A 20,909-nucleotide genomic window follows, 5' to 3' on the forward strand; every position below is an offset into this window, starting at 1 on the left:
AGTGTGGAAAGGAAAGCCGTCAGCTATATTTCCCACGTCTGTGGGATAAAAACAAGTCAGTTGCACATGTATAGGACTATACAATAATACCACCACTAGAAAGGAATTTCTCTAGAGTTGTTTTAAGAGTGAAGGCAACATGGGAAGGAATGTTTTTAATAACATTTACAAATATGAGTCAATGACATCACCATAGGGAAAGCAAGTGAGCTAGTGCAAGTAGCTGCATGGCTTGCTCCTGTTCTCATTCTGATCCTTCCTCAAATGTTTCATCCTGATAGATGCCTTTCTGACCACCTACTTAAAGCAGCACTTCTACCACACTTCATCCCCTTCCACTGCTTTGTTTTTCTGCACAGCATTTAATTCCAGCTGACTATACAGCATGTTTGTTTACTGTCTCTCCTCAACTAGAATGTACACTGAGGACAGGGTCACATGGCAAGTCTGTGTTGCTCACCACTTGGTCTCTAGAATCTAGAACAGTACCTGGCAACATAGTAAATAATAAATATCTTCTGAATGAATTAGCAATTACAATGAAAGTTGAAGGATATTTATCTATATACATGTACAAATGTTGATGAATAACTTGTTAGTGCTACATTTGTAGCATGAAGCTAAAGCAAAAAAAAAAAGGAAAATGTGTGGTATTTTCGCTGAGGCTCACTCACTAAAAAGAGGGAACTTTCTTTTTTTGACTCTTACCTGCACCTTTGTCTTTTTATTATTTCCTTTCAAAACTCTGGTAAGTAAATAGCACAGAAAAATTTTGTGCATGCATACACACACACACACACACACACACACTTTTATGTGTTCATCTACTGACTGGATACATGGGTTGTTTGCATCTTTTGGCTATTGTGAACACTGCTTCTGTGAACATTTGTGTACAAGTATCTGTTTCAGTACCTTTTTTAGTTCTTCTGAGTATATACCTAGGAGCAGAGTTGCTAGGTCACAAGACAATTCTATGTTTGAGTTCTTCAGAAACCTCCAAGTTATTCCACAGTGGTTGAACCATTCCACAGTCACACTGGTAATGTGAAAGGTTCCAACTTTCCCACTTCCTTACCAACATTTGTTATTTTGTGTGTGTGTGTTTTAATTTTTTAAGTTTATTTTTACATCTTAATCACCCAGTGCTCATCATTAATGCACTCCTTAATCACCTATTTCACTCATCCCCCCCCCCACCCCCAACTCACCTGCCCTCTGGTAACCATCAGTTTGTTCTCTATAGTTGAAGTCTGTTTCTTGGTTGTCTCTCTTTTTTCTCCTTTGCTCATTTGTTTCTTAAATTCCACATGAGTGAAATCATATGGTATCTTTCTCTTATTTCACTTAGTATTATACCATTTAGCTCCATTATGTTATTGTAAATGTAAGATTTCATTTCTTAATGGTTAATATTCCATTTTACCTATTTATCCATCCTACTCTTCTTTATCCACTCATCAATCGATGGGCACTTGGGTTGCTTCACTACCTTGGCTATCGTAAATAATCTGGCTATAAACATAGGGGTGTACATATCCCTTTGAATTAGTGTTTTTGGGGCAGCCCAGATGGCTCAGCGGTTTAGTGCCACCTTCAGCCTGGGGCCTGATCCTGGAGACCTGGGATCGAGTACCATGTTAGGCTCCCTGCAGGGAGACTGCTTCTCCCTCTGCCTGTGTCTCTGCCTCTCAATCTCTCTCTCTGTGTGTCTCTTATGAATGAATAAATAAAATCTTAAAAAAAAAAAAAAAAGAATTAGTGTTTTTGTATTCGTTGGGCAAATATCCAGTGGTGCAATTACTGGATCACAGGGCAGTTCTACTTTTAACTTTTTGAGGAAACTCTTTTTTCCATAATGGATGCACCAGTTTTGCATTCCTACCAATAGTGCACAGGGTTCATTTTTCTTCACATCCTTGCCAATACTTGGTGTTTCTTGTGTTTTTTATTTTAGCCATTCTGACAGGCGTGAGGTGGTATCTCATTATGATCTGATTTGTATTTCCCTGATAAGCAATGATGAGCATCTTTACAGAAATGTCTGCCCATGTCTTCTGCCATTTTTAAAACTAGATTATTAGGTTTTGGGGTGTTGTGTTGTATAAGTTCTTTATGTATTTTGGATACTTAAAAAGAAATGTATTCAAGAGAGACACAGAGGCAGAGACATAGGTAGAGAGAAGCAGGGTCCATGCAGGAGCCCGATGTGGGACTCGATCCTGGGACTTCAGGATCATGCCCTCAGCCAAAGGCAGATGCTCAAGCAGGTGTCCCTGGATACTAACTCTTTATTAGGTGTTAGATATCATTTGCAAATATCTTCTCCCATTCTGTAGGCTGCTTTTTAGGTTTGTTTATTGCTTCCTTCATTGTACAGAAGCTTTTTATTTTGATGTAGTCCCAACAGTTTATTTTTGCTTTTGTTTCCCTTCCCTTGGAGGATTTTTTTTTTTTTTTAAGAGAGACGGAGAGTGCCGAGGTGGGGGGGCAGAGGAAGAGAGAGAATCTTAAGCAGGCTCCATGCCCAGTGTGGAGCCCAACATGAAGCTTGATTTCACGACCCTGAGATCATGACCCCAGCCAAAATCAAGAGTCGGACACTTAACCAACTGAGCCACCCAGGTGCCCCAAAGGAGACCTATTTAGAAAAAAGTAGCTATAGCCAATGTCAGAGAAATTACTGCGTGTGCTTTCCTTAAGTATTTTTATGATTTCAGGTCTTACATTTAGGTCTTTTTTTTTTTTTTTTTCCATTTAGGTCTTTAATCTATTTTGTGTATGGTGTAAGAAAATGGTCCAGCTTCATTCTTTTGCATGTTGTTATCTAGTTCTCCCAGCAAGATTTTATTCAAGAGACTGTCTTTTTCCCATTGGATATTTTTTCTTGCTTTGTCAAGATTAATTGACCATATAAGCATGGGTTTATTTCTGGGCTCTCTATTCTTTTTTTTTTTTTTTAAGATTTTATTTATTTATTCATGAAAGACACACAGAGAGAGGCAGAGACATAGGCAGAGAGAGAAGCTAGCTTCCTGCAGGGGGCCCAATATGTGACTTGATCCCAGGACCCTGGGATCACACCCTGAGCTGAAGGCAGATCCTCAACTGCTGAGCCACCCAGCGTCCTTGGGCTCTCTATTGTGTTCCACTGATCTATGAGTCTGTTTTTGTGCCAGTACAATACTGTTTTGATGACTACAGCTTTGAAATAACTTGATATCACAGTGCAGAACTGTGGTACCTCTAGCTTTGCCTTTTTAAAGATTGCTTTGGTTATTCAGGGTCTTTTGTGATTCTATACAAATTTTAGGTTTGTTCTAGTTCTGTGAAAAATGCTGTTGGTATTGTGATAGGGATTGCATTAAATGTGTAGACTGCTTTGGGTAGTATAGGCGTTTTAATACTATTTGTTCTTCCAAACAATGAGAATGGAATGTCTTTCCATTTCTTTGTGTCCCTTCGATTTCTTTCATCAGTGTTTTACAGTTTTCAGAGTACAGGTCTTTCATTTCTTTGGTTGGGTTTATTCCCAGGTATCTTATTCTTTTTGGGGCAATTGTAAATGGGATTGTTTTCTTAATTTCTTTTTCTGTTGTTTCATTATTGGTGCATAGAAATACAACAGTTTTCTGTAGATTGATTCTGTATCCTGCAACTTTACTGAATTTATCAGTTCTTGCAGTTTTTGGTAGTTTTTCAGGTTCTCTACAAATAGTATAATGTCATCTGCAAATAGTGAAAATTTTATCTCTTCCTTACCAATTTGGATACCTTTTATTGCTTTTTGTTGTCTGACTGCTCTGGCTAGGACTTTCAGTACTTCGTTGAATAAAAGTACTGAATGGGGACATCCTTATCTTGATCCTAGCCTTGGGGAAAGGATCGATTTCTTCCCACTGAGAATGATGTTAGCTGTGGATTTTTCACATACGATCTTTATTATGTTATGTTCCCTCTAAATTTACTTTCTTGAGGGTTTTTATCATGGATCAATGTTGCACTTTGTCAAATGCTTTTTCTGCATCTATTGAAATGATCATATGGTTCTTACTGATGGGATCATATGGTTCTTATCATGTTGATTGATTTGTGAATATTGAACCACCTCTGCAACCCAGGAAAAAAATCCCACTTGATTGTGGATGACTTTTTAAATGTATTGCTACATTTGCTGTGCTAGTACTTTGTTGAGAACATTTGCATCTATGTTCATCACAGATATTGGCTTATAGTTCTTTTTTATTTGGGTCTTTATCTGATTTTGTTATCAGGGTAAGGATGGCCTCATACAATAAATCTGGAAGTTTACCTTCCTTTTCTATTTTTCGGAATAGTTTGAGAACAGGCATTAACTTTTTTTTTTTTTTTTTTTTTTTTAGTTTTTAGATTTTTTATTCGAGAGAGAGAGAGAGAGAGAGAGAGAGAGAGAGGCAGAGACACAGGCAGAGGGAGGAGAAGCAGGTTCCATGCAGGGAGCCCGATGTGGGACTCAATCCTGGGACTCTGGGATCACATCCTGAGCTGAAGGCAGACGCTCAACCACTGGGCCACCCAGGCATCCCAGGCATTAATTTTCTAAAATGTTTGCTAGAATTTACCTGTGAAGCTATTTGGTCCTGAACTTTTGTTTGTTGGGAGTTTTTTGAGTACTGATTCAATTTCTTTGCTGGTAATGGCTTTGTTCAAATTTTCTATTTCTTCCTATTTGTTTTGGTAGGTTATGTTTCTAGGAATTTATCCATTTCTTCTACGTTGTACAATTTGTTGGCATACTGTTTTTCATAATAGTCTCTTACAGTTGTTTATATTTCTGTGGTGTTTGTTATTTCTCCTCTTTCATTTGTGATTTCTTTTATCTGGGCCCTTTTTTTCTTGGAGTCTGGCTAGAGGTTTATCAATTTTATTGACTTTTTTTTCAAACAACCAGTTCCTGGTTTTATTGATCTGTTCTACTGTTTTTTTAGTTTCTATAGTATTTATTTCTGGTCTCATCTTTATTAGTTCCTTCCTTTTGCTGGTGTTAGGCTTCATTTTTTGTTTTTCTTCTAGCTCCTTTAGGAGTAAGGTTAGGTTGTTTATTTGAGGTTTTTCTTGCTTCTTGAGGTAGGCCTCTATTGCTATAAAATTCCCTTTTAGGACTTGTTTTGCTGCATCCATTTGCTGCATTAAAATGTTGTGGTCTCGGGATCCCTGGGTGGCACAGCGGTTTAGCGCCTGCCTTTGGCCCAGGGCGTGATCCTGGAGACCCGGGATCGAATCCCACGTCAGGCTCCCGGTGCATGGAGCCTGCTTCTCCCTCTGTCTCTGCCTCTCTCTTTCTCTCTCTCTCTGATGACTATCATAAATAAATAAAAATTAAAAAAAAAAAAAGTTAAAAAAAAATAAAAAATAAAATGTTGTGGTCTCATTTTCATTTGGTTCCATGTACTTTTTAAAATTTCCTTTTTTTTTTTTTTTCTCCTGGCTGACCCATTCACTGCTGAGTAGCATGTTATTTAACTCCTATGTATTTGTGGTCTTTCCAGATTTTTTCTTGTTGGTTGACTTCTAGTTTCATAGTGCTGTGGTCAGAAAATATGCATAGTATAACTTCAATCTTTTGGAATTTGTTGAGGTTTGTTTTGTGACCTAACGTGATCTATTCTGAAGAATATTTCATGTGCACTTGAAAAGAATGTATATTCTTCTGTCTTAGGATGGAATGTTCTGAATAGATCTATAAAACCCATCTGTCCACTATGTCATTCAAAGTCATTGTTTCCTTGTTGATTTTCTGTTTAGACCATCTGTCCATTGATGTAAGCAGACTGTTATAATCCCCTACTCTTATTGTATTATTGATTACTTCATGTTTGTTATTAACTGTTTTATGTATTTGGGTGCTTCCACATTGGGTGTATAAATACCTAAAATTATTATATCTTCTTGTTGGATTGTTCCCTTATTATAGAGTGTCCTTTTTGTCTCTTGTTATAGTCTGTTTTTTTTTTTTCACTTGTTTTTATTGAAGTTCGATTTACCAATATATAGTATAACACCCAGTGCTCATCCCATCAAGTGCCCTCCTCAGTGCCCACCTCCCCTTCTGCAACCCTTTGTTTATTTCCCAGAGTTTGGAGTCTCTCATGGTATGTCTCCCTCTAATTTTTCCCACTCAGTTCCCTTCTCCTTATAATCCCTTTCACTATTTCTTATACTCCCCGTATGAGTGAAACCATATGATGATTGTCCTTCTCGAATTGACTTACTTCACTCAGCATAATACTCTCCAGTTCCATCCACATTGAAGCAAATGGTGGGTATTCGTCCTTTTTGATGGCTAATATCTCAGTGTGTGTGTGTGTGTGTGTGTGTGTGTGTGTGTGTGGTGTCTATCTTCTTTATCCATTCATCTGTTGAAGGATATCGTGGCTCCTTCCACAGTTTGGCTATTGTGGACATTGCTACTATGAACATCTGTATCTTTGGGGTAAATACCCAGTGGTGCAACTGCTGGGTCATAGGGTAGCTCTATTTTTAACTTTTTGAGGAACTTCCACACTGTTTTCCATAGTGGCCGCACCAATTTGCATTCCAATGGTGCAAGAGGGTTCGCCCTTCTCCACATCCTTTCCAACATTTGTTGTTTCCTGTCTTGTTAATTTTTGCCATTCTCACTAGTGTGAGGTGGTATCTTACTACAGTTTTGATTTGTACTTCCCTGATGGCAAATGATGCGGAGCATTTTCTCATGTGCTTGTTGGCCATGTGTATGTCTTCTTTGGTGAAATTTCTGTTCATGTCTTCTGCCCATCTCATGATTGGATTTTTTGTTTCTTGGGTGTTGAGTTTAATAAGTTCTTTATAGATCTTGGATACTAGCCCTTTATCTGATAGGTCATTTGCAAATATCTTTTCCCATTCGGTAGGTTGTCTTTTAGTTTTGTTAACTGTTTCTTTTGCTGTGCAGAAGTTTTTATCCTGATTAAGTACCAAGAGTTCATTTTTGCTTTTGTTTCCTTTGCCTTGATAGATGTGTCTTGCAAGAAGTTACTGTGGCCAAGTTCAAAAAGGTTGTTGCCTGTATTCTCCTTTAGAATTTTGATGGATTCTTGTCTCACATTTACATCTTTCAACCATTTTGAGTTTATCTTTGTGTACAGTGTAAGAGAATGGTGTAGTCTTTGTTTTAAAGTCTATTTTGTCTGATATAAGTATTGCTACTCTGGCTTTCCTTTTTTTTTTTTTTTAAAGATTTTATTTATTTTAGAGAGAGCAGGAAAGAGAGAGAGAGAGAGAGCGAGAGAGCAAGAGCAAGCACACAGCAGGGGGAGTGAGAGAGGGAGGGAAAAGCAGGTTCACCACTGAGCAGGGACCCTGAGGTGGGGCTCAATCCCAGAACCACAGAATCATGATCTGTGCTGAAGGTAGATGCTTAACCAAGACACCCAGGTGCCCCTACTCTGGCTTTCTTTTTACATACATTTGCATGATAAATGTTTCTCCATTCCCTTACTTCCAATATGCAGGTGTCTTTAGGTCTAAAGTGAGTCTCTATACACTACAGATGGTCTGTCGTCTGTAGACTGTAGATATAGATGGGGTCTTTTTTTATTTTTTTAAACGCATTTTGTCATCCTATGTCTTGATTGGAGTGTTTAGTCCATTTACTTCAAAGTATTCATAGATATGTAATTATTGCTATTTTATTACTTATTTTGTGATTGTTTCTGAAGATTTTCTCTGATCCTTTCTTGTCTCTCTCTCTTGTGGTTTGCTGGTTTACTTTGGTGATATATTTGGATTTCTTTCTCTTTATTCTTTGTATATCTATTAGTGGTTACCATTAAGTTTGTATATAACATTTTCTGCAGATAGCAGTCTATATTAAGTTGATGGTCATTTAAGTTTCAACCCATTCTTTACTCTTCTTCCCCTTACCCCCATGTTTTAGGTATATGGTGTCATATTTGACATCTTTTTATTTTGTGAGTTCTTTGGCTGATTTTTAACAAAAATATTCATTTTTACCACTTTTGGGTTTCTTACCTTCATACTGTCATTTTTGGTCTGTCTATTCAGAGTCCCCTTTAATATTTCTTGCAGGGCTGATTTATTAGTCATGAGTTCCTTTAGTTTTTGTTGGTCTGGAAAACTTTTATTTTTCCTTGTATTCTGAAGATAGCCTTACTGAATAGAGTATTCTTGGCTGCAGGTTTTTCCTCAGCACTTTGAATATATCATGCCACTCCTTTCTGGCTTGGAAAGTTTCTGCTGAAAAATCTGATAGCCTTATGGAGTTTCCTTTATATATAACTGTCTTTTGTCTAGTATTTTTTAATCACTGTATTTTGCTATTTATTCATTTATTATTTCAAGTTTACTTATTTAAACAACCTCCACACCAATACTGGGCTCAAACTCACGAACCTGAGATCAAGATCTGCAAGCTCTATCAACTGAGCCAGCCAGGTGCCCCTATATTTTGCCATTTTAATTTTTAAATTACAGTATGACTTGGTGTGGATCTTTTTTTTTTTTTTCTACTTTGTTGGGGGTTTTCTGTACCTCCTGGATCTCAGTACTCTTCCTTCCCCAGATTAGGAAAGTTTTCAGCTATTATTTCTTCAAATAAATTCTCTGTTCCCTTTTCTCTCTCTTCTTCTAGGATTCCTATCATGTTATGTTTGATAGAGTCACTGAGTTCCCTAAGTCTGTTCTCATTTTGCATAATTTCTTTTTCTTTTCTTCATCTTGATTACTTTCCATTACTCTGTTTTCTAGGTCATTCATTTGTTTCTCTGCTTCTTCCAGCCTGCTGTTCATGCCATCAAGCATGTTTCTCATTTATTTACTGAAGCCTTATCTCTGCTGTTATTCCCTTACCTCTGTTAATGGTCTCACTGATGTCTTCCACTATTTTCTCAAGTCCAGTAACCTTATGATCATTGCTTTAAATTCTCCATCAAGCATGTTATTTATATCTCTTTTGTGTAGCTCTCTGGCCATGGCCTTGTCCTGTTCTTTCATTTGGGGAAAATTCCTCTGTTATTTCATTTTGTTTAAGTCTCTGCTTGTTTCTGTATGTTAGGAGAGTCAGGTATATCTCTTGTTGTTGAGGGTAATGGTTTTATGAAGAAGAGGTCCTATAATGTCCTGCAGTGTAGTGTGCTGTTCCCCACTGCTGGCCACTTCTGAGAGTATCTCCAATGTGTGCTGCTTGCACCCTGCTATTGTGTCCTGGCTGCTTTATCCTTCATGCCAGTTGTCTATAGGGGCTCTCTTTGCCTGTTATGAGCAGGATCTGGTCCCTGGCCTGAATGTGGTGCATTTCCACTGGTGTGCTTTGGTCTGCTTGTGAAATGAGACCTATTGCTGCTGCGACTGGAACCAAGGCCTTGCAAAACTCCTTGGCCAGTAGATATGGTGTTGGCAAGGGTTTGGGCCACTGTTCTGGGGGAGAGGGTCCAATGAAACTGAGAAAAAGTGTGACTAGGAAAGGTTGTTCCACCAGAGTGCTGGGGGGTGGGGCTTGGTATAAGCATGTTAGGTAGTAAGTGTTGGCGCTGTGTTGATTCTCATAGGTGGCCCAGTGCTTATGCTGAAGGGTAGGAGAGAGAAATGGAGCCTGCCAGTTCCTTTGTTCTAGAGGGATCTCTCTGTGACTGCTGCCTCTTTGGGACATGCTCTCAGATGAGCAACTAACCCTCACACTGTGTGCCCCAGGTCCTTTTCAGATAGTTGTTCCCATGGTGTATGTCCACAGGTTGTTTTCCCTGCTTTTTCTCCAAAAACAGCCTCAATATCCTCTGAGTTCCTTCGGAGCCAAACATGCTGAGTTTTCAAACTCCAGGCTTTAAGCCTGCTGGTTGCAAGAACTCACAAAATTTGGGCCCTCTCACTTTCCAAGCCAATTGCTAAGGGGATTTGTCTTCCCCGTGTGCTTCCTTGTGTATTAGCTTTGTCTCTTGCACTTTACTAGGACTGTGGCTCTCTCCCCACCAGAGACCACAATCTGATTTTCTCCACACTTTCTACCTTCTCCAATGTGTCTTCTTCCTTATCTTTAGGGAAGTTTGTCCTGCCAGTCTTCAGATCAATTTCTGGGGTATTTAAGATGATTTAGTAGTTATCTAGTTGTATTTGTGGGATGAAGTGAGCCTAGTGTTCTCCTATTCCACTGCCATCCTCCCCTCTTTAATTTATTTATTTTTTAAATTTATTTATTTATGATAGTCACACAGAGAGAGAGAGAGAGAGGCAGAGACACAGGCAGAGGGAGAAGCAGGCTCCATGCACCGGGAGCCCGATGTGGGATTCGATCCTGGGTCTCCAGGATTGCGCCCTGGGCCAAAGGCAGGCACTAAACCGCTGCGCCACCCAGGGATCCCTGTTTTTAAATTATAACCATCTTACTGGGTATGAAGTAGTATATCATTTTGGTTTTGATTTGCATTTTCTTTTTTCTTTTTCTTTTTTTTTTTTTAAAGATTTATTTATTTATTCATTCAGAGAGAGCGAGAGAGAGGCAGAGACACAGGCAGGGGGAGAAGCAGGCTCCATGCAGGAAGCCTAATGTGGGACTCGATCCCGGGTCTCCAGGATCACACCCCAGGCTGCAGGCGGTGCTAAACCGCTGCGCCACTGGGGCTGCCCTGATTTGCATTTTCATAACAGCTAATGATATTAAGCATCTTTTCATTGCTTATTGATCATTTGTATATCTTCTTTGGAGAAATGTCCATTTAAGTACTCTGCCCATTTTTTAAAAGAGATTGTTTGTTTATTTGAGGGAAAGAGAGAGAGGGAGAGAGTGCGAGCACATGACCAGTGGGGAAGGCTGGGGGAGGGAGAAGCAGGCTCCCCACTGAGCAGGAAGCCCAACTCAGGGCTCGATCCCAGGACCCCGGGATCATGACCTGAACTGAAGGCAGATGCTTAACCAATTGAGCAACACAGGTAGCCCTTCTGCCCATTTTTTACTGGGTTATCTTTTTGTTTTTGAGTTGCAAGAGTTCTTTACATATTCCAGATACTAGATCTTTATTGTATATATGGCTTGCAAATATTTTCTCCTATTCTGTAGGCTGCCTTCACTTTTTTGATGTCAATTGATTGATGCACAGAAGTTTTTAACTTTGATGAAGTCTAATTTATCTATTTTTCTTATGTTGCTTATTTTGGTGTCATACCTAAGAATCCATTGCCAAATTCAAGATCATGAAGATTCACATCTACATTTCTGCTAAGAACTTTACAGTTTTAGCTCTTACATTTAGGTCTTTGATTTTGAGTTAATTTTTGTACATGGCATGACGTAGGGATTCTTTTTTGTTTTGTTTTTTTTTTTAGAAGACTTTTATTTATTCATGATAGACACACAAGGAGAGAGGCAGAGACATTGGCAGAGGGAGAAAGAAGCAGGATCCCCACGGGGAGCCTGATGAGGGACTTGATCCCAGGATCTTGGGATCACGATCTGAGCTGAAGGCAGACGTTGAACCACTGAGCAAGCCTGGGTTTCCTAAGGTATGGATTCAACATCGTTCTTTTGAATGTGGATATCCAGTTGTTCCAGCATATCTGAATTATTCTTAAGTATATGGTTAAAGCATTACTTTGAAAGAAAAAGAATGATTCTGATAAAGATGATGAAAATGCCATTATGAGCTCGGGTGACTGACAAGCCATCCTTGGTTTGAATTAGCACTGACTTTGAAATCTGTGGAATCAGGAAATGACAAAAGCTGAACTTTACTTTAGCAGGTAGTAAAATGGACTGGAAGGGAATTGCAAATTAATGGCAGTTTTGTTAAAAATTTAGTGGTAGTGTTTGCTCCTTTGTATTAGCTTTTTTTTTAAGCTGAAAGCAACGGGAGTCTCCTTCAGAAGTTTCACTTTCATGGCCGGCAGGTGGAGCTCCAACCAAAGGAACCCAGGCCACTTTAATTTTTTGATAAATCAGCTTGTGAGACATAATACAACCAATTCAAGTAGGGCAAACTGATGATGGAGGATAAAAGATCACAAAAGGGATTATTCAGTGAAGGAAATGAGCCACTGCGCAGATTTAGATACAAACTGATGAATTCTTTTTAAAGATGGCTCCTGAGAATTATATGAAGGAGCAGTATCTCCGGCTTTAAATACTGCTGAGAGGAGGGAAATTGTTAGAGGCTCAATGTGGTTGACGTGACAATCCATAGTTTACTAGAATGGATTAAGGGAGAGGCCCAACATAGAAGGGTAATTGCCCTGTCGCTCCCTTGTTATATACATGGTAGTGCCTCCTGAAGCTGCATAAATGCTGTGGATGCAGGTAGAACTACACTGACTATCTGATAAAGGAAATGAACACCGTTATGGGATGGATGCTCCTTACTTAGGTTATGACTGACACTGTAATAAAGGACTTCATATATGACATTGTTGTTGGACCCTAGGAGGATGTAAAAAGTTTCAGATCTTTAATATCAACTTCCTCCTATGGATAATAAAAAGATAAAAATGAGTTTAGGACTTCACAGGAGAAATACAATCCAACAAGAAAGAGGACATACAAAGAATAAAGTTGGACATTCATCTTTTTGTTGTTGAGTTTTAAGAGTTCTTTATATGTTCTGGATGTTAGATTGTTATCAGGTAGAGATCTGCAAACATTTCTCTTGTTCATAAATTACCTTTTTACTCTTGATAATGTCTTTTGATGTACAAAAGTTTTTTAATTTTGTTGAAGTCCAATTTATTTTTTTGTTGTTGTTACTACTGCTTTTGGCATCATATATAAGGATCCATTGCCAAATCCAAGGTCATGAAGACTTACCCATATGTTTCTGCTAAGAAACACATAAAAAATTAACTAAAAAATGAATCAAAGACCAAAACATTAGAGCTAAAACTTTAAAACTCTTAGTGGAAAGCACAGGGGAAAAGCTTCATGACCTTGGATTGAAGGGAAAATGTGAAGTTATTGTCTAATAGTTAACAGAGTTTCTATTTGGGATGATGAAAAAGTTCTGGAAACAGATAATGGTGCTGGTTGTACAACAATGTGAATGTACTTAATGCTATTGAGTCATATACTTAAAAATGGTTTAAAAACTAAACTTTATGCTATATAAATTTTACAAAAGAAAACAGCAAATGGAAAGAAAATAAGAAAGGGGGGGTAACGATTCAGATCCTAAAACAATTCAGTTTTGGGGATGACAGGGTGGCTCAGTGGTTGAGTGTCTCCCTTTGGCTCAGATCATGATTCTGGGGTCCTGGAATTGAGTACCACATCAAGCTCCGTGGGGGAGCCTGCATCTCCCTCTGCCTGTGTCTCTGCCTCTCTCTGTGTCTCTCATGAATAATAAAATCTTCAAAAAAAATTCAGTTTTTATATGGTTAATTAAAAATGATATAAAAAGGAAGAAACTGAAAGCTACCAAGCTTTGATAATTTTACAGTTAGGCAGAGAATTGGTAACTGCCTGTCCTCAAACTTCTCAGGGTATAAAAAATCCCAAGGCAGATATATTCAATTTATTTGAGTTTTAGAGGACTTTAGAAAGAAAAAGATTCTAATTATCAGATGTCACAATACAGGCTTTTAATTTAAAGATAATAATGGAAAAAGAAGATTGCTATGAAGGCCAGGGTCATCTCTGGGAGGGAACGCAAGACATTTTACAAATGTGTGAGTGAATGGCTGGATGTGGAGAATAAACTGTTTCAGATCTACTGAATACAGGGACACATTATGCAGCATTGCCTAAGGCTGCAAACGAACCCCTTAGGGATGACAGAATCATTTCAAGCAATTGTGGGGATGCTACTGTGAAAAGAGTGAAAATTAAAGTCTGGTTAGAAGTTAGAATGAAAGGGGTGCCTGGGTGGCTCAGTCGGTTAAGTGTCTGCCTTTGGTTCAGGTCATGATTCTGGGGTTCTGGAATTGAGCCCCCTGTCGGGCTCCCTCTCCCCCCCGCCGCTTGTGCTCTTAAATAAATAAATAAATAAATAAATAAATAAGATCTTAAAAAGAAAAGTTGGCATGTATGATAAAAAAAAGATGCTGTAATGTCTCCCTTACCTGAATGTATAGTTGATATGAATATAATGTTTGAATAAAAATTCTTCCCCCTACTAGGTGATAAAAAAAAGGAGTAGCTTGGATCCTCCCTTCATCTAGTACTCATCGGACATGCAAGGTGGGAGCCTTTAGAATTAACCTGAGACCATAAATTGGAAACATTATTGGATATCTGGAAGGCAGTAAGAAATCACTATCCTAAATGAGGAAACGTCAGATACAAGTATTTTAGTGTCCATAAACTCACTGCAATAGGCCAGTGTGGCCAACAAGGAAAGCTGATGAATCAGGTCACTAACCGTAGACTATAGGGGGCTCAATAAAACTATACCCGGAAGAGCCTCAGCTGTCTCTAGTTTTCTTTTCTTTTTTTTTTTAAGGTGAAGTTTTCTTTCTTTTTTTCTTTCTTTTTTAATTTATTTATTCATGAGACACACACACACACACACACACACACACACACACAGCCTCACAAAGGCAGAGGGAGAAGCAGGCTCCATGCAGGGAGCCTGACGTGGGACTCGATCCCAGGTCTCCAGGATCAGGCCCTGGGCTGAAGGTGGCATTAAACCGCTAAGCCACTTGGGCTGCCCCTCAGCTGTCTCTAGTACAGTCCACACTATCCAACACATACAAGCTAAAGGTGATTGGTATTTTCTATTGATCCAGCTAATGCAATTTTCTAGTTATCAATCACCAGTGAGAGTCTATAACAATTTGCATTCACGTGGAATGGTTTCCAATATATAATATTACTTCAAAAATATGAAAACTCTTCTGAATATTGTCACAATCTGATAAGGCAAGACTGGGATCTAATATAGTTGGACAATATAATATATTGATGGTATTATTATTTTCTTTTCTTTTTTAAAGTAGGCTCCAAGCCCAGCATGGAGCCCAGTGCAGAGCTTAAACTCACAACCAGGAGATCAAGTCCTGAGTTGAGACTAAGAGTCAGATGCTTAACTGACTGAGCCACCCAGGTGCCCCAAGATTATTTTTATCTGAAATTGTAAATCAAGTTAAAAGCGACTTTACTAAGGTCATAAGTCCTATGACTGATTGTGGATGACTGACTAACCTTGCTAGAAATCCAGGGCTCCACACAGACTATGGAATTTGGAGAGATTACATGGGTTGGAGCAATCTAAGACATATTACAGACCACTAGGAATAAATTGTTATCACTCCCTGGCCCTCAGATTAAAGAGGTTGAACAATACCTACTCTACATATTTGACTTTTAGGAAAACTATACTTCATTTAGGGATGTTCTTGACTCCAATTTATAAAATCACAATGGAAAAGGCCTTATTTGGCCCTTATTATAGGGGCCTTAACAAAAAAAATTTCTTAGAACTGCAAAAGGCTATGGCTTAAGCTATCATGTTAGGACCATATGATCCTAATGCTGAAATAATATTATAAAGTGTCAGCCACTGCTAATACCTACTGGAATTTCCAAAAAAGCCATAATCTCTACCCCAAGGTGACCTCTGGGCTTTGGGGCTAAGATATTATTAGATGCTATTTTCCACTCTATGTCTTTTGAAAGACAATTGCTGATTTATTTTGGGGCATTTACTGAGCTAGCCCTAATACCTAAAAGACTTATAAGAGCAAATTAAGTCCTGAAATACATCATATCATTGCTGATGTCAGAAAAACATTCCAGTAAGAAGGGCAATGTCCAAAGAGGTTTCATCATAAAATGGAAATGCACTATATAAAGCATACTACTAGCAGATGGGATAGACTCATATTTATGAGTCTTTTTTTTTTTTTTTTTTTTTTTATGAGTCTTTTTTCTTTGAGACTCTTCTTTCGACCAACTGCCCCATGGATGCCAGGCAATTGGTCTGGTTTACAGAAGTTTCAGAATTAAGAGTCATTCTGTATGGAAAAGAGGTGCTCTGAGTCCAGCAGAAAGTAAAATCCTCATGGAAGAAGGTAATAATAACAAGTTGGTCCACTGAGCTGAATTATATTATATTCTTACCTGTGATAGAACTAGATACAAATAGAAGCCTTGCTATTTAGGTAAATACTCATCCTAGGCTGCTGCCAACTGCCTTGCAATCGGTCTAACAAGTGGGCCATAAAGAACTGGATGGTAAAAGATCTCCACTTGTGGGGCCACTGCTCTTTGGAAATCTCTATGGAAATTCTGAGGACAAAACAAGGCAAGTCATAATGATGCTTACCAAAGAAATTCAATGCCAAGGTTTGAAGGTAATTGGAATAAATACATTAACAGCCTAATTCGTTCTCTTGAAATGGCAATGAAGGTCCATGAAATGAATGGACATGGAGGAACTCAAGCCAGGCAGCAATGCACTAAACAATGACAGAGACCACTGGTCCCACTAAAGCTCAAATAAAAATTACCTTGGTTGCCAACAGTACAGTCCCATTTTTCTGTACATATGCAATCTATCCCCCTATTATTGGCAAAGGACTAACCAGAAAATTCTACTGTAGGGGCAAAGGTGTGGGTTAAAATTAGTGATGAAAGAAGGAATAAAGGCCAGACTGTTGCTGAGGGGGAGGGAGCCAATAAATGAGTACCACAAGAGGGAAAATCTACCATAATTTTGGTGCCTAAAGAGATGCTTACAGCAAAAGAATTTTTTTTTTTTTTAGCTTTGACTCAGAAGCCCACTGGAGCAAAGGACTCTGATAAAGTCTCCTTTCTTGAAGAGCCAAAAAGAGAGCTGAACAATAGTTAACCTAATTAATACACTTCCCAGAGTGACCTATGTCCTCCAAATGGATGAAGAAATGGGAGCTCTATGATTATATGCAAAAATGTTAGTGCTTTTTGATTCGCATTTCACAGGATGGATCTATTATGGAGGAGCTACTTGTGGAAAATGGTTTAGCAGTTTGAATTTGAAAAACATTGACTAAAAATCTAAATTAACATCATACACTGTTAATCACGATGATGGTTTTAAAAAGTACCAGAGGGGTGCCTGGGTGGCTCAGTGGGTTAAGTGGCTGACTTTGGCTCAGGTCATGATCCCAAGGTCCTGGGATGGAGCCCCATGTGGGACTCCCTGCTCAGCATGGAGTCAGTTTCTTTGTCTACCTTGGCTCCTTCCTCCTTGCTCATGCTCTCAAATAAATAAAATCCTTCAATAAATAAACAAACAGGGACACCTAGGTGGCTCAGTGGTTGAGCACTTGCCTCCAGCTCAGAGCATGATCCCGGAGTCCCAGGATCAAGTTCCACATCGGGCTCCCCATGGAGAGCCTGCTTCTCCCTCTACCTATATCTCTGTGTCTCTCATGAATAAAATAAATCTTTAAAAAATAAATAAACAAATAGATTTTTAAAAAGGTTCACAATATGATGGTAGAATATTATCTACCGCATATCCCTTCTGTCAAATTACTATTATATATGTAAAAATAGCAATTTGCCCTGTTTTTGTGGGTGAAAAGGCATGAGGAGGAGGAACAACTGGACACTTGGATCACTGATATAGGATAAGATCTAGGTACAACTTGGTGGGCCCACATTCCTGAGAATTCTGAAATTTATTTGGTTATGGGAAGTGCTACAAAGCACTCAAACCAAAGTCTATGTAGGAGTGACTACTACTCATGTGATCTAAGCCTGGGGAATTAACACTTTTGAAGTACCAAATGTACTTCCTAATTGAAGAAAAGCAGTTAGTAATCAGTGACATTTCTGCTGTTGGCCCATATGAAATAAGAGCTTTAGTGGAATTAGTTGCTGCTTAGGAGTATTTGGGCAGGCAGATTTATTGTTGTTGTTTTTTTAAAGATTTACTTATTTGAGGGAGAGAAAGAGTGCTCATGCTCGCAGAGGGTGGGGCATGGGAAGGGTGCAGAGGGAGAGAATTGCTCAAGCAGACTCCCTGCTGAGGACACAGTTTGATCCAACAACCCATGAGATCAGGATCCTAGCGTAAACCAAGAGTCAGATACTCAACAGACTGTTACCCAGGCATATTTGTTTTTAATGAGTAAAGACATACTGCTAGAAAAGACCTAATAAGGGCGTGCCTGGGTGGCTCAGTTGATTAAGCATCCAACTCCTGATTTTAGCTCAGATCATGATATCAGGGTTGTGAGATCACACCCCTGTACTGGACAGATTTTAAACAGGACTAGAGTGCTTCCTGTAGTAGATTAATGGGTTCTGCTGCAGGTTTCTTCTTACTGGAAACTAGTATCTGTCAAACCATGTAACCTTAGAGAAGGAATTTAGTTATGTTCTCAAGATGTTTTAAATCCTGAAAAAACAGAGATATGGCCTCTCATCTATATTCCTATGAGAAATAATACATTGTATTTAAGAAAAGATAAGATTGCAGGGGCACTTGAGTGGCTCAGTCAGCTGAGCATCTGACTTTGGATAAAGTTGTGATCTTGGGGTCCTGGAATTGAGTCTGGTGTTGGGCTCCATTCAGCTGAGAGTCTCCTCTCTCTCCCTCTGCCCCTTCCCCTGCTTGTGCACATGCTCTCTCTCTAATAAATTTTTTTTTAAACAAAGATTTTATTTATTTATTCATGAGAGAAACAGAGAGAGAGGCAGAGACATAGGCAGAGGGAGAAGCAGGCTCCCCTATAGGGAGCCTGATGTGGGACTCGATTCTGGGACTCTAGGATCAAAACCTGAGCCAAAGGCAGATAGATGCTCAACCACTGAGCCACTCAGGTGTCCCAATAAATTCTTTTTTTTTCCAATAAATTCTTTAAAAAAAATAATTACGCCATGATTTTTTTTGAGAAAGAGAGAGGAAGAGAGAGAGAGCACGTGCATGCATGCATGAATGTGGAGCAGAAGGGGCAGAGGGAAAGGGAGATAACCTTAAATAGTTCTGGAATGGAGCTCAATCTCACACCCCGAGATCATGACCTGATCTGAAACCAAGAGGCAGATGCTTAACCACCTGAGCCACGAAGGTGCACCTACACCATGATTTATACTGTAACTACAATAATACTGCTATATGGTATAACATGGAGGCATAAGTAAAATTAATATTGTAGATACTAAAAAACTGAGGATAATACTGATATTAATGATCAAATACAGAGGGAGACTGAATTAAAGCTATCTCAGGACATTATCCCTTTGGAGACAAACTAGTCTGAGAAGTATTTAGAGATGATTAACGATAGATTAATAATTTAGTAGATATATACCATAAAGAATGGACACTTAAAGATCCAAGAAGCATAAGTATTATACAGTTACAAAAACATGGGAAAGTATAAATGGGTGGTTCAGCTACCTGTTTAAATGCATACCAACCCCACATTGGATACTGTAAATGTTTGGATTCTGCATATGGATTTTGATTATCTATCTGATTATGAGATATTGTAAGGCAAGTAAAGATATCACACTAGGGATTACAGTTTTATTAGAAAAAAGAGTGGACAGTGGGTTATGCGAGTGGACTGCTCTGTGAGGGTTAATTCCTGAAATTAGCTTGAGCTGTTTTGCTGAATTTTTGCATGGCACTGACTTTGGTCAAGGCACAGCATGAAACATACTCATTAAAGATGTTGTGAGGGCAATAAACACATGAAAAGATGCTCAACATCACTAACCATTAGGAAAGTGCAAATCAAAACCATAGGAACAACCCAAATGTCCTGTCAACACTTGAACAGATAAATAAAATGATGCATATACAGAAAATGGCATATTATTCAGCCTTAAAAAGAAAGGAAATTCTGATATATATCACAGCATATTGAATCCTGGAGACATTTTGCTTGATGAAACAAATCAGAAATAAAGGAAAATATACTGTATGACTATACTTATATGAGGTGCCTAAAGTAGTCAAATTAGGAGCACCCGGGTGGGCTCAGCAGTTTGAGCGTCTGCCTTCGGCTCAGGTTGTGATCCTGGGGTTCAGGGATCGAGTCCTGCATTGGGCTCTCTGTGGGGGAGCCTACTTCTCCCTCTGCCTATGTCTCTGCCTCTCCCTCTCTATGTCTCTCATGAATAAATAAAATCTTAAAAAAAAAATAGTCAAATTATAGAGACAGAAAATAAAATGGTGGTCACCAGGGGTTAGAGGGAAGGCGAAATGGGAAGTCATTGTCTAATGTGCAATATACAAAATAGTTTTATATACAAAATAGTTTGTATACAATAGTTTTGTGTACAATAGTTTTGTATACAATAGTTTTGTTGTTGTTTTTTTAAGATTTTATTTATTTATTCATGAGAGACACAGAGAGAGAGGCAGAGGGAGAAGCAGGCTCCCCGCAGGGGGCCTGATGTAGGAGTTGATCCCCGGATCACACTCTGAGCAGAAGATAGATGCTTAAACACTGAGCCATCCAGGTGTGCCATGGGTACAGTTTCAACAGGAGACCATGAGAAAGTTCTGGAGATATACAGTGGTGGTGATTGATAACAATGTATTTAATGCCAATGAACTGCATACTTAAAAATGGCTAAAAATGGCAAATTAGTCTTATGAGATTAATGGTTTGTACTTGTCTCACTGTGAGTTCTCTGAAGGGCTTTGCTATTGTACAGCAGGAATATGCCAATATGACCAAATAGGCAAAATTCCTAGCTGAGATTTCGTTTTGGGTTCCCTGGCTCCAAGGCATTCTGTGCGTACATCTATCTGTGCTCCTTATCCATGAGAGAAAATTCATCCTGCCACCCTTACTGAGGGAGGACAAGGGCCTGAACCTGGCTTCTCTGGACCCTTTCTGTGAGACAGCCTTTGACAGTGAAAGATATTCTTCCTTTAAAGCTGTTGCTGTACTGTATCTGTTTCCTAGAATAAATTAAGCTTTGTAAGCCCTATCGTTTTGGGTCCAGAGTCTTCTTTAGAAATCTA

The 20,909-nt window shown here is 38.8% G+C and overlaps 1 protein-coding gene across 6 annotated transcripts in view; it reads right to left on the minus strand.

Annotated features, from left to right (window-relative positions):
• Window positions 1-20,909, minus strand: part of XPNPEP3 (X-prolyl aminopeptidase 3) — a 74,422-nt gene that overhangs the window by 21,931 nt on the left and 31,582 nt on the right. The window lies entirely within an intron of this gene.

This window comes from Vulpes vulpes, chromosome 16 (assembly GCF_048418805.1).
Source record: "Vulpes vulpes isolate BD-2025 chromosome 16, VulVul3, whole genome shotgun sequence".
In the NCBI taxonomy this organism is placed as follows: Eukaryota; Metazoa; Chordata; class Mammalia; order Carnivora; family Canidae; genus Vulpes; species Vulpes vulpes.